The sequence below is a fragment of the Macaca mulatta genome, chromosome 17 (genome assembly GCF_049350105.2).
Source record: "Macaca mulatta isolate MMU2019108-1 chromosome 17, T2T-MMU8v2.0, whole genome shotgun sequence".
Taxonomy (NCBI): Eukaryota; Metazoa; Chordata; class Mammalia; order Primates; family Cercopithecidae; genus Macaca; species Macaca mulatta.
In genome coordinates, this window is record NC_133422.1 from 67,210,250 (window position 1) to 67,224,095 (window position 13,846).

The 13,846-nt window shown below is 37.0% G+C and overlaps 2 non-coding genes across 2 annotated transcripts; both read right to left on the reverse strand.

Moving 5' to 3' along the window:
* Nucleotides 1-3,897: 3,897 nt before the first annotated feature.
* On the reverse strand, nt 3,898-3,963 carry LOC114673621 (small nucleolar RNA SNORD37). The gene has a single exon (XR_003724395.2). It is a non-coding gene; the product is annotated as a small nucleolar RNA SNORD37 (small nucleolar RNA).
* Nucleotides 3,964-10,500: 6,537 nt separating this feature from the next.
* On the reverse strand, nt 10,501-10,610 carry LOC114673613 (small nucleolar RNA SNORA68). The gene has a single exon (XR_003724390.1). It is a non-coding gene; the product is annotated as a small nucleolar RNA SNORA68 (small nucleolar RNA).
* Between the last annotated feature and the right edge of the window lie 3,236 nt (nt 10,611-13,846).

Below are 13,846 nucleotides of genomic sequence, written 5' to 3' on the forward strand. Positions count from 1 at the left end.
AAGGACAGTTTTCTCTAAATAGTAGCCTGAGATCTCCCCATGGAGTAAGTTACTCAAGCTACAGTCAACAAGTTCTCAACATGGGGCCTGTAAGCCTTTTTCAAGAGGTCTGCAAGATCAAAACAATTCTCATATACTAAAATGTTACTTTCCTTTTCACTCTCATTCTTTGACACTCATACAGTGCCATTTTCCAGAAGCTACATGATGTGTGATATCTTAAAACACTGAACACAGAAGACATGAGAATCCAGGTGCTTTCTATTAAGCCAGACATTTGCAAAGTGTTAAGCAGTGCCGCTCTAATATTTTTCTGGTTTCAGAAAATATAGTTTTTTAAAAGAAAAATATGTTATTTATGGTAACATGTAATGAGTTTATTATTGATTTTTATTGATATCATTGATATTTTACAGTGAATTTACACTCAAGCACCACATTAACATTTTAGTCAATGACAGACAGTATATACAACAGTAGTCATATAAGATTACAATAAAGCCGAAAAAATTCCTATTGCTGAGTAAAATCATAACCATCACATTGCAGCACAATGCATCACTCAAGTGTTTATGGTGATGCTGGAGCAAAAAAAATCTACTGCACTGCCAGTTGTATGAGAGTCTGGCATATACAATTATGTACAGTATGGAATACTAATAGTGATCACAAATGACTAGGTTACCGGTTTATGTACTTACTATGCTATACTTTTGTTATTATTTCAGAGTGTATTCTTTCTACTTACAAAAGAAGAAAAAAAACTATAAAACAGCCCCTCAGGCAGGTCCTTCAGTAGGTATTCCAGAAGGCAGTTTTTTTTTTTTTTTTTTTTTTTTTTTTTGAGACTGAGTCTTGCTCTGTCTCCCAGGCTGGGGTGCAGTGGCACAATCTTGGCCTCCCAGGTTCATGCCATTCTCCTGCCTCAGTCTCCCAAGCAGCTGGGACTACAGGCGCCTGCCACCACACCCGGCTAATTTTTTGTATTTTTTAGTAGAGATGGGGTTTCACCATGTTAGCCAGGATGGTCTCGATCTCCTGACCTCGTGATATGCCCGCCTCGGCCTTCCAAAGTGCTGGGATTACAGGCGTGAGCCACCGTGCTCAGCCGAAGAAGGCTCTGTTATGGGAGATGACAGCTCCACATATGTTATTGCCCCTGAAGACCGTCTAGTGGGACAAGATGTGGAAGTGGAAGACGGTGATATTGATGATCCTCACCCTGTGCAGGCCTGGGCTAATGTGTGTGTTTGTGTCTTTGTTTTTAACAAAAAAAAAGTTTACAAAGAAAAATAAACAATTGTAAAAGTAGAAAAAAGCTCATAGAATAAGGTTATAAAGAAAATATATTCTTACATCTGTACAATGTGTTTTAAGCTAAGTGTTATTACAAAAAAGTTAAAAGGTTTTAAAATAATTTAAAAGTGTACAAAGTAAAACATTTACAGTGAGCTAAGGTTATTTTATTATTGAAGAAAGAAAAGTTTTTAAATAAGTTTAGTGTAGCCTAAGTGTACAGTGTTTATAACATCTACGGTAGTGGACAGTAATGTTCTAAGCCTTCACATTCACTCACCACTTACCCACTGACTCCCAGAGCAACTTCCAGTCCCACAAGCTCCATTCATGGCAAGTGTCCTACACAAATGGGCCCTTTTTAAAAATCTTTCCTACCATATTTTTACTGTATCTGCTCTATGTTTAGATACACATTTAATTACCATTGTGCTACCACTGCCTACAGTACTCAGTAGAGTAACATGTTGTACAAGTTTGTAGCCGAGGAGCAATGGCTAGACCATATAACCTAGATACCTAATAGGCTAGGCCATCTAGGTTTGAATAAGTCCCCTTGTGATGTTCCCATAATGATGAAATCACCTAATGACACATTTCTCAGAATGTAGCCCCATCATTAAGTGACACATGACTGTATATTTAATTATTTTATAACTTCTCAGTTTAAAGTTCTATTAAGTAAATATCAATAATCCACACAAATCAAAAGCTTTTTAAGGTCTTCCATAATTTTTTAAGAGTTAAAAAGCATCTCGAGACCAAAAATTTGAGAACTTCTGTTCCAGTCTCCAAGCCCACTTCTTAACATATTTTTTTTAAAAAGCATTATTTAGAGACCTCCCTACAAAGCCACAGGCTCACTAAAGAGCTCACAAAATGAATGCTGACTAAATTCTGTTCTGGGCAGCATCAGGGTTCTCTCTCTCTCGGTTTATACTTGAAGGTAAAATGTTCAAGTCTTGATGGTAATATGACTCAAAGAGGGGAATTTTTAAAGTTCCAGTTCAGTATCTGCAAGATATTCTCCTATGTGAGAGGTCTAGGGAGATCATAAACCAAGTGTGAGACTCCGGGCTCAGGTGGGGCCCCCTTTAGGGACCCAAGAAACAAAGGCTGACTGAGCGTGTCGGGGTTGGGGAACAGACATTCTTGTCCACATCACTGCCCCATGTCTTTCAGGGCTCCAGGTGGCACACGTGTGGACAGTACAACAGTTTCCCAAGGGCTTCTGGAGGATGGTACTAGTGAGGACTCTTGATGAAGAAGTTCAGATAGGAGATGGTGAACAAAACTTATCCTAGCATGTGAAGCTACTAGAAGAAATGTAAAAGCATGGAAACTGACATCCTGGGCAAACAGATGGGGTCTAGGCACTGTCAAAAGCCCACTATTAATCTTGATGAAACAGCACTTTTACCTGTGGCTGCTGAGGCCTGAGACATGCATATGAATTATATGCCTATGATCAAGTACTGGTGCACCATAAGTTGTTATAGAAATATAATACAATCTATATATTACAGTTGATAGCCAAAGAATTTAAGAATAAACTATTCTTGTAAACATAGAATAATTTTTATTTCAAAAACGTTAAAGTAAAAATTATAACAATCAGAATTTATGTTTTTTGAATGCTGGATATTGTTCTAAATGCTTAGAGTGAAACGTCTTCTAATTGTCTGATAAACTCTGAAACATAGATATTATTATCATCATCCTCATTTTAGACGTGAGGAAACTCAGGAAAGAGGTTTGTACAAGGCCACACGTTAGGAAGTATTAATAAAATGTGCTTTTTACATTTTTTCTCCCCAAATCCACCTTCACAGCAAAAATCAGTCACCCTGTAATGATACACATTTACATAAACCTTCAGTATATTTGTAATATAAAAGCTCCATTTCTCAACTCTTCATCATAGCCCACCCGCCTTGTTCACAGATACCCATCTCAAATGGTCCTGAGAAAAGCAATCTGGTTCAATTTGCTAAGGGGGCAAAAATTCCCAATAAGGTTTAGTGATTGCCACAGTTGGAATGTTCTGAAATCAGGGCCATGTTCCTGTCATGGCAAATTAGGTCAGCATGGTGAGACATGGAACCATGCATAGGATGACGGAATGTAAAAGTACATTATTAGCTGATGTCCTCTCTGTTTTATTTTTCCCTGGTGACATTTAACAAATTGAATGTAAATGTTCAGAAACACACAATGCTCTGTTAGATGGTTTAAAAGACGTAGGAGGAGGAAAGAGTAGCACGCGAACTGGCAGGCAATATCATAATATGACATTGACTATTGTGTACATTTCAGAAAATGTTATTTTTCTAAGAATGTCTTTTAGGAGTTATCCTTTAAGTAGTTCAGTACTTTTTTGCTCAAGTTGTTTTTTTAAGTGTGGCAGAAGTAATTCTGTAAACCTCTAGGTGGTATTATAGAAACACGGATGTTTAAAATATACACCCTTATAATCGGACATGGTGATATTATACAAAATTAATAAAAGTGTGAATATTTTCAACTACCCTATTGAATGCCAGAAAATGATTAACTCTTAATTTTTTTAATTTTTAAAATTTTTCTTTTTTTTCCCATAGTCCTCAGATGCTAGATTTTTTCAATAGACATCAAGTCAAAGTAAAAAAAATATTGGTCGTCACCTACTATTTTAAGTCTTATATATCTCAGACAATAACTAAGACAAAATGGCAGGATAGTTTGGTGGTTACCCATGTGGACTCTGTAACCAGATTTTTTGGTTAGAATCTTGACTCTACCACTTACTGGCTGTGTGACCTTGGGAAAGTTACTTAACTTCTCTGTCCCTCTATTCCCCTGTAGTGTGAAATAAGTTTCATAATACCTCATCAGAATTTTATGAGGAATAAATGAGTTAAACATACAAAAAATACTTAGATAACTGCTCAGTACAGAGTAGGTACTCAATAAAAGTTAGCTATTAGTATCATCTTGTAAATGCTTGACTTTTACTGCCGTTTTAATCTAAATGTCTTGCAGATAAAACCCAAATGAACCACAACTTCCTTCACCAATGTTAAAGCAAATCAAAACTCAGAGATATATTTAAAAGAAATATAAATCCAAATTCAAAAAGCCTGAAAAATACTTAGATCTTACTGATGTTTTATTGCAGATACAGAAGTATTCACAGAAAAAATTCTAGCACATGTGCTTTCTGAAACAACGTTTGCCACATACATTTTTAAAAGATCTCTGTGACTATTGTGTAGATAAGTATAGCATGAAAGAATCATTTAAGAGTTGCTGCAGTTGTTCAAAGATAAGATGAGGTTGGAATGGACGATAATCATGGAAACAGAGATGCACAAAAGCAGAGATTCTTTACTTAATATTCAATAAACACAATGTGGAGCTACTTCCCCACAGATACAAATATATAGCTATAGAAAATAACAAGTTTGGGTGAAGATGTGGAGAAATTGGAACCTTCACACAAAGCTAGTGAGATTATAAAATGCAGCCATTTTGGAAAACAGTTGGACAGGTCCTCAAAAAATTAAACACAGGTTCCCATATGACCAGAAATTCTATTAATACTCTTAGGTATATACCCAAAATAATTAAAAATATATGCCTACATAAAAAAATGTGCACACAAATGTTCATAGCATCATTAATTACATTAGCCAAAAAGTGGAACCCAAATGTCCATCCACTGATGGAAAAATAAAGTGCAGTATATGCATGCCATGAAATAGTATTCAGCCATGAAAAAGAATGAAAAAAATTGTGTGAGACAGGGCCTCACTCTGTTGCCCAGGCTGGAGTGCAGTGACATGATCATGGCTCACTGAAACCTCAACCTCCCAGGCTCAAGTGATCCTCCCACCTCAGCCTCCCTAGTAGCTGGGACCACAGACGTACACCACCACGCCCAGCTAATTTTTGGGTTTTTTTTTTTTTTTTTTTTTGTAGAGACAGAGTTTCGCACATTGCCTAGACTGGTCTTGAACTCCTGGGCTCAAGTGATCTGCCTGTCTCAGCCTCTCAAAGTGCTGAGATTACAGGTATGACCACCATCATGCCCTGCCAGGAATAAAATATTGATAAATGCTACAACATGGATGAGCCTTGAAAACATTATGTTAAATTTTTTTAAAAAAACAGATACAACAAGCCACATATTCAATGACTCCATTTGTAAGAAATATCTTTAGTAGGTAAATCCAAAGGGACAGAGAGTACATTCGTGGTTGCCAGGACGTGGGAGAAGGAAGAATGGAGAGTAACTGCTAATGGGTACAGGGTTTCTCTTTGGGATGATGAAAGTGGTCTGAAATTAGGTAGTGGTGATGATAGTATAACTTGGTGAACACACTAAAAAAAAACTTGAATTGTATGCTTACAGAAGTAAATTGTATGGTATTTCCCTATAACCCATTGAAGTTGTTACTAAAAAGTACAGAATAATTCACTTACATTAAAAAGCTATCTGAAGAGCTATCTCTTTACCTCTTCAAAAATGGATAGTTTTTAGAAAAATACTCTGAGGGTCCCCTTATGAAATGTTGCTTGAGGATAAGGAATTTAAACTTCTGCAATGTAGGCTAACAATATTGGTTATCTTCTGGCAGATGCAGCCTGTAGATAACAGGTTATTACTTAGTGATGTATTACAAACAATGAAATAATTCTCAGGTCAACCATGGAAAGGAATAGTAATTAAAAGTTAACCAACATCACCAAAAAATAAGAAATTTTTTTTCATAGTACTTAAAGCAGATGTGGACTAGGCTTAAAAATAAAAGATATTCTTACACGATTAGAATGATCACCCAAGAAGCAACTGGCACAATGTCTGGTGGACTGAAAGAGGACTGATGTTCTAAGCTTTTCTACATCATCTTTTTAGAAAGCCAATTGGATACGCTTAACACTCACCAAGTTGTTTTATGCTCACCGAAACCTGTATACCCTTGAGCTTTATACAAGAGGAAGTTGCACCCAAATACTCGGAAGTTGAAAACCAAGATTTTCAGCTTTACAAATTGCAGCATTATGACATATTTTTAAATTTATTATATGCTGTAGATATTTTACTAGACACTTTTCTTAATTTATTTAGCACAGCTTAATAACTTTAGGTATATTGCTATAGAAGGAGGCTCAAATATTCTTGCCTTTTTTCATTGTGAAGTTCCTAAACACCCACAAATGCACGAAAGCTCTTGAAATTATACATACAGATTATCAAATGAAGAATGATACAGGATCAGATAACTTTTTCAGTTTTATGTCTATCACTTTTAGTCTCTTTCTCATTCCATTGTGAACCAAAGAACTCTACAACAGCTCTGAGCATTAGCAGGATGTTCTCTCCCAACTAAACTGGGAAGGAGGAGATAGTGAAATAACAGAGAAAAAAAATTACACTCTGCCACAGATTCTGTTTTAGGATTACTAAAATTTTTCAGTTAAGTGTACCAGGTTATCAAGGTGGTAATTTCATACTTGCTCTGAAACACTGAAAATATTGATAAACTTAAAATATAGGTGTTTGGCTGAAAGAATGAACCGGAATCAGTCCTAAATACTTTTTGGCGGAAAGAATAGGAACTTGCTTCTTCAAATCTTGTAATGATGCCAAATGTTCTTTCTTTCATCAACTTTTTATTAAAAATGTCCACCTTCCAAGTGTAAAATAATAGTAATTAAAGATAGTACAGCAAATGCTGTATATTTTTTTCTAAAATTGCCATGCCAAGTCGACTCAACCTTTATGCTATAAAAACATATTTATATTTTCTGTAATCAGTTAAATGAATGTATGCTAAGCTAATCATTCTCCTTAGGCCTAAAGTAGGTTTGGTGTTTTTTTCTTTCTCTTAAGTGAAGAATGCTTTTCTTTTTCTTCTTTTGTTTTCTTTTTCAGATGCACCTGTTACATTTTTACCACCACATATCAGGCCCAGTTTTATGTCCAAACAATCTTCTTCTAGGCATTTTTGAACATCTGCTATCATATTTAGTTTATTGGTCTCCTAATAAAAGAATTATAAGGGACCCATGGGTGTGAAGATCACAATTTTGTGGCTTCGAAAATAGGAAATAGGACACAAGTGATCCTGACAGGTAAATTGTCCAAATGCGGCTACCTTGGAGATATGGTGCCCAGTGGAAATAGCACTTGTTTGCATTTAGAAAAACCTGGAGTCAAATCCTAACCACCATGCCCTATCCCTACACCCATCTCCCTAGTTCTTTTCCCAGTTGTAAAAAGATGTAAATGCTACATATTTATTTGTTTGGAATTTGTTAGCTCCACTTCCTTTCCATCTGATGCCACCTTCATATTGCATGACATTATATACCATGTGTATTTTTTTCTGTTATATTCTAAGCTTTGATAGCAATTGTATTAATGACATAGCTCTATAAAAATATTAAAGGTTATTATGTAAAGAAATCAGTCTGGATGAGGAGAGAGCTTTCTGATAAGCTCCAATTTCAAAGAAACATATTCCACAAAGAAGGTAAAGTCCAGAGAGATGGCTGTCAAAGACTAACAAAAGGACTTACAAAGCATTCATAGGTTCAAGGAGGTCTAGGAGGAATAAGTCCACTGCTTAAGACCCTTGGAAACCTAAACTCTTCAATTTTGCTTCTGTCATTGTGAAGAGAAGGATATCAACACTAAAAACAATTGCTTCTGATGTTAGAGCTCTGTGATTCTATAATTTGTACTCTATCGTTGATTCCGACAGAGTGCCTGCCACATAACAAACACTCATTGGAATGTACAATGAATGAATGACCGGGATTAATATTTTCAGAACTGCATGGCTTTAAAAAGATACAAATGTGGGGAAATGTAAATTACATTAAGGAGGTATCAAATACAATTAAAGCTTAGAAAACCAAAGAGGCCTTAGAACAATTATCTCAAAGAAACGACACATTCAAAGATGAAAGGAAAAATTCTAATTGATTTTAACACCAGAAGATTCTTTCAAAGAGATCAATATCCACATGTAAAATTTTAAGAAAGGTAGGCATAGATAAAGTCAAAATAACCGCATCTAGCTCTAATTATACCAGAAATATCTCAGTTTCCAAATCTGATTTCTTATGGTCTTATGGTTATAGTTACAATTTGCTTTATACTCTTCTCTCCATGAGATACAAGAAATTATATCTATAGTTGCATTGTATTGTTAGTATTTAGTGCATCAAGTCTTCAATTTGCTGAGTAAACAAGCAAATTAAATGCTAAGCTTCTTTTTTCCAAATAAATACTATTCCATTTACTCCAAATATATCTAAGATTCATTCCCACAGGAAAAAAAAATAGAAAAAAATTCCCAGAAAGCTGAGTGGAAATTTGTGATGAGGGAGAAGTTAAAGACTAGCTTCTCCCCGTGACAAAAATCCTGTCCTAAGCCATTAGAAACTTGTAGAACCAGCAGTTCACTCTTCAGGTCAACCAAACATCCTTAATGCTGTTTTGCATTTCTTTTGGCAACAGGCCACTGCATTTTAACATTTGACATACTCCTTCCCTTTTGCCTAGCCCTGTAAGTCACAGGACATTTTTCTGTGCCTGGAAATCAATTCTGTTCTCCTCCTATTCTATTACTCAGATAATAAGATACTGGGAGTCAGTCAACAATCTCACACTACCACCCTTCACACTGCAACCTGGAAAACTAACTTCAATTGTAACCACAACTAAAGTTGTACTGCAACCTGAAAACTATAACTTCCATGTTAATATAAAACAATTCCTATTTTTAAAGTCTATAAATTAACCTTTTTTGCTTTATTTGAAATAAAATAAAATAAATTTTATTTATTTTAGAGAAGAATGAATTAAAATACAAGTAGTATGAGAAGAATAAATTAAAATTAAAAATCAACCAAGTTTTAGCAGGTTGATGTATATTCAGCATTGTGGAAAACTCTCTGAAGGGATTTCTGTCTTAATGTTTAGTATTTTAGGAGCTCTTGCTATGTGTAAGGTATGGTAATTGGTGTCATGAGGAAGGTAGAAGAAATGTCTCTGCCACATGAAATATATAATCTAACTGAAGAAACAAAACCACTGAAAGGTTTTTAAGTTGCACAGCAGAACAGAATTAAATTTTCGGAAGTAGAGGACTTGTTAAATGAATTGGACAGGCAACAAATACTAATTCAGAGTTATAATTAAGAGGATACAGCATCACTTGGGCTGGACTGAATTTGGAAGGCTTCACAAAGAATAAAGGACTTGCACTGTGACTTGAATGATGGATGGGATTTATGGAGGCAGAGAGAAAGGAGTGCATTTCAGGCCAGCAAAATTGGTTTAAGCAAAAAGCATAAAATTAGAAAAGTTCAAGGCAGGTTAGGGCAGAGTTTAGCAGGAGTACAAAGCCAGGGAAGTGAATAGTTACAGCTGTCTGCAAAGGTTGCAGTAATGGTCAAGGTCTTATACTGTCAGAATAAGCCATTTGGACTTCTTCTGGTAGGCTGTGGGGAGTCACTGAAGTCTTCAAGCAGGAGAATGACAAGATAGAAGGAGTGCTTTATGACCAACTTGTCAGCAATATGAATGATGAATTGGCAAAAAGAGAGACTACAAGTAGGATGAATAATTAAAATTAAAAAGCTTCTATAATAGGAGAAATGGGGAAGATGAAAAGAAGCTTAGCAAGAATGTTGGTAACAGTAGAAGGGAGGATCAGGGAAAGAAATGGAATCGGGAAACATTTGTGTGATGGTGGATTTTGTTTTTGGCATTCTTGAAGAGTTTATTTGGGTAGACCCAGGGTGAGAGGGCCCTGCACTTAGAAGGTATTGGATCTCTTGGTGGTGGAGTGTCGCTTGTGCTGGTGATGTGGGACCCATTAGAACAGTGGAAACTTCATCTTGGAGTTATGGGGAACTGCTTGGTGGGTAGCCAATGGCACTTGCTAGCCAAGATCTCTTCCACCTTCATGATCTGAATCTAAAGGACCCAGGCACAGTGTCGGGCACCCATTTCTTGGTCTGTAGAATGGGGAGGGGACAACATTACTGCATTCATTGGGTTCTGGGAATTTGGCAAACCTATCAAGTGCCTGCCCCATGACCTGGCACATCCTGTCAGGCACAGCAATTGCCTGAGGACCCCAACTTGAGACTGAGTTGGGGACTAAGTGGCTGCAGCTGCTGGTCCCAGCAGGAACTTGCCACGAGGGGTATAAAACCTCCAAATTCACTTTAGGGGGCACGACCACAGCTCTCTAAACGTGATGAGATCCTTCAATAGACATTGTGAAGAAATAATTGACAAACAATGGTGACTGGTAAGATCTAGGAGGCAAAGAACACCCATGACATCAAACTTTAGAACCTGAATTACTAAGACAGCATCTTACATTTGTGTAGCACACTAAAATTAATTTGCAAAACATGTTCATCCTAGAAATAAAGAAATGAAACCTCTGATGGTAAACATTATCCCCTTGGAGGATGGTATAAAATGTTCTTTCAACTACCCAGTAGACAATTTAAAGGTGCTGCTAGGCTCATGTCCCCCTGCTCAGCTATGGAACACGGCTCTTTATAGTTCCTCATACTTATACTGAATCATCCTTTCCTCCTTTTACCAAGCATGGACTGAACTGGGCTGGGTGATGAAGACCACATGCGGCCCATTCTGGACCATGCAAATTGAAATCTGGAAGAGTCTCAGCTGCAGGTCCTGGAAAACTCAGGGTTTAGAGAGAGATTTGTGGGACTCTATGAAGATGCTATGCAAATATAATAGACTAAAGAGGTTATAAGAGGAAGAAGAAGTGAGGGAAGAAAGGAGAAAGAAGAGGAAGAGGAGGAGGGGGAGGGGGAACGGAGGGGGATGGGGGGGAGAAGGAGAGGAGGAGGAGGAGGAGGAGAAGGAGAAGGAGAAGGAGAAGGAGAAGGAGGAGAAGGAGAAGGAGAAGGAGAAGAAGAAGAAACTGGCAGATATGCAGAGAAAAGTAATGACAAGATACCACTTAAAACTACAGAGGAGGGAGTATCTGTCTTCGTCTGGCTTACTTGACCAGTTCCCTACTCCCTAGTGAGATCCAGCAGCAATTCCTGCCTGTGGTTCACACCAATACTCTATATCCTTCCTCAAATGTCTCCTTTTGCGTCACCTAGTTTAAACTGGTATCTGTGCCTTGCAACAAAATTATCCCTGGCAAAGAAAACTTCATCCTACTATCTCAAGGTGTCATGAACCGAAAGAGAACACCCAACAAGAGAAGCTGACTTTAAGAGTAGATAACCAGGGAGAAGGGGTACAGTTTCAAACATATTTATGCATCTAAGTGTGTCATTGGAATTACAGGAGTGAAGCTAGGGCAGGACTTGGCAAACGTTGATTTAGTTGTCAGTAAGTAAAGATGATGGTAGAAATTCTCTTACCAGTGAGCAAAGAGTAACAGAAGACAGAGATCTTTGCCAGGAAGGGGAAGAAAATGTGTTAGAAGTGGTCCGAGTTTGCCAGATTTCCAAGAAAGATCCTTTAAAAGGAGATGCAAAGAGGAGAAAAGCCATGCTTACCCTGAGTCGTTTTCTTTACCAAAGGAACAAAAAACACATCTCTTTTGAAATAAAAGGGCTTATAAAACAAATTTTATGAAAATGAATAGCTTATTTTAATGAGGACAAAAATAAGTAAATGTGGGTTAAATTTCAGCTGTTATAAGTTAAAGCTTAACATTTTATTTTGACCACAACCTTTCAATGTCAATTTCTGGAAACATCATCACATCTGCAAAGGACCAATCTCTTCTCTCCTGGAAGTTGAAGTTCATCTTTTTCCATGAACTCTTCCCAGGCAGTAACCGTAAATTAGTGCAGTCGATGGTCTTAAACATGAAAAATATTTCAAGACTACCCCACATAAACACATATATATGTTTGAGATGGGGTGTTACTATGTTGCCCAAACTAGTCTAGAACTCTGGGCTCTAGCAATCCTCCTACCTCAGCCCCCTGAGTAACTGGGATTACCAAATAGACATGTTTTTAATTGAATACTAATGTCTTAATTATACTTTCATGCACTATTTTTAAGTCTTATAATATGACAGTTAGGAACAGGTTTGACATGTCATTTGACAGGAATGTTACTTCATCAACAATATTCAGCATGTGCCTGCTGTGTGGAGTGGGGCAAGAAGAAAATTAATCAGTTCTAAGAACCTCAAAGCAGGACTGTTTGATACTCAAGATTCTGAATTTAGCACCATGCTGGAAGTGCATTTGTAGTCTTGATCCTTAAATAATAGTGCAACAAACTCTCGAAAACTATTATTGCACTTGACCTAAAGTCCTGGATCTATCTTTAAAAAATAATTTGTTTTCAGCAAGTCTCCAAGAACTGTGTGGAATTCAACTAAATCATGTAATTCCGGTCTGCTACATGTGGGTTACAGGAAATGCGTCCTCTTTTAAATACAAATATATTGAACTTTAGCTCAGGGACAGAGCTGAAATTTTGTAAATAATATCAACGTAGTTCTCTTATTTCAGAGGTTTAAAAAGAAGCTGTTTAAACCATAAAATAATCAAAGAGTTAATCTTGTTTTATTATTATAGGAGCAAAACCCACTGGCAAACTTTAACTGTGTTAATTTTCAAACCTTCAAGTCCTTACTCAAACCACAAAGCCAGCAAACTAAAGGTAACCAAAGGGGCTGTTTGGTAAAGACAGAAATGAACCATGCCTTTTGAAGTGTTTCCAGGGAAATGTGTTTGGAATATTTAAGTCCCAAGTGAGTTACAAAGGTTATTTATTCACAAGTGAGATAAATTCATAGCTGTCAAATTGTCTGGATTGTCTGTGTGATCACCAGGGCTTCAAATCATTTATTTTTTTCCAGCAAAAGTTCAATATTTTCACAGCTTCAAATTTGATCGTACTTTATAATTTGGAAATAAAGAATTGCTTCTCTTCCTCACCTGCTCACTGAAGCAATAAAAGACTATGAGTATATTAAAGCATTTTTCCTCTTCCATTGTATTTTATTTCTTTAGTATAAAGTCAAATGTTTCTAAATTGGATGTTTCTACCAGTGAAATAATTGGATATAATTAACAGAGTCCAGTTTTACCAAACAGACGGGGTGGGGTACTATTGCAAATATAAATTTTACAGTGTTTTCTATTTGACTGTACTTTCTGGAATAACTGAAAATAAAATAGAAGGCTCACCATATCAGTTTTGCCTTTTCTCTCTCTCTTTTTTTTTTTTTTTTTTTGAGACGGAGTCTCGCTCTGTCGCCCAGGCTGGAGTGCAGTGGCCGGATCTCGGCTCACGGCAAGCTCCGCCTCCCGGGTTCACGCCATTCTCCTGCCTCAGCCTCCCGAGTAGCTGGGACTACAGGTGCCAGCCACCTCGCCCGGCTAGCTTTTTTTTGGTTTGGCTTTTTTTTTTTTTTTTTTTTTTTTTTTTGTATTTTTTAGTAGAGACGGGGTTTCACAGTGTTAGCCAGGATGGTCTCGACCTCCTGACCTCGTGATCTGGCCGTCTCGGCCTCCCAAAGTGCTG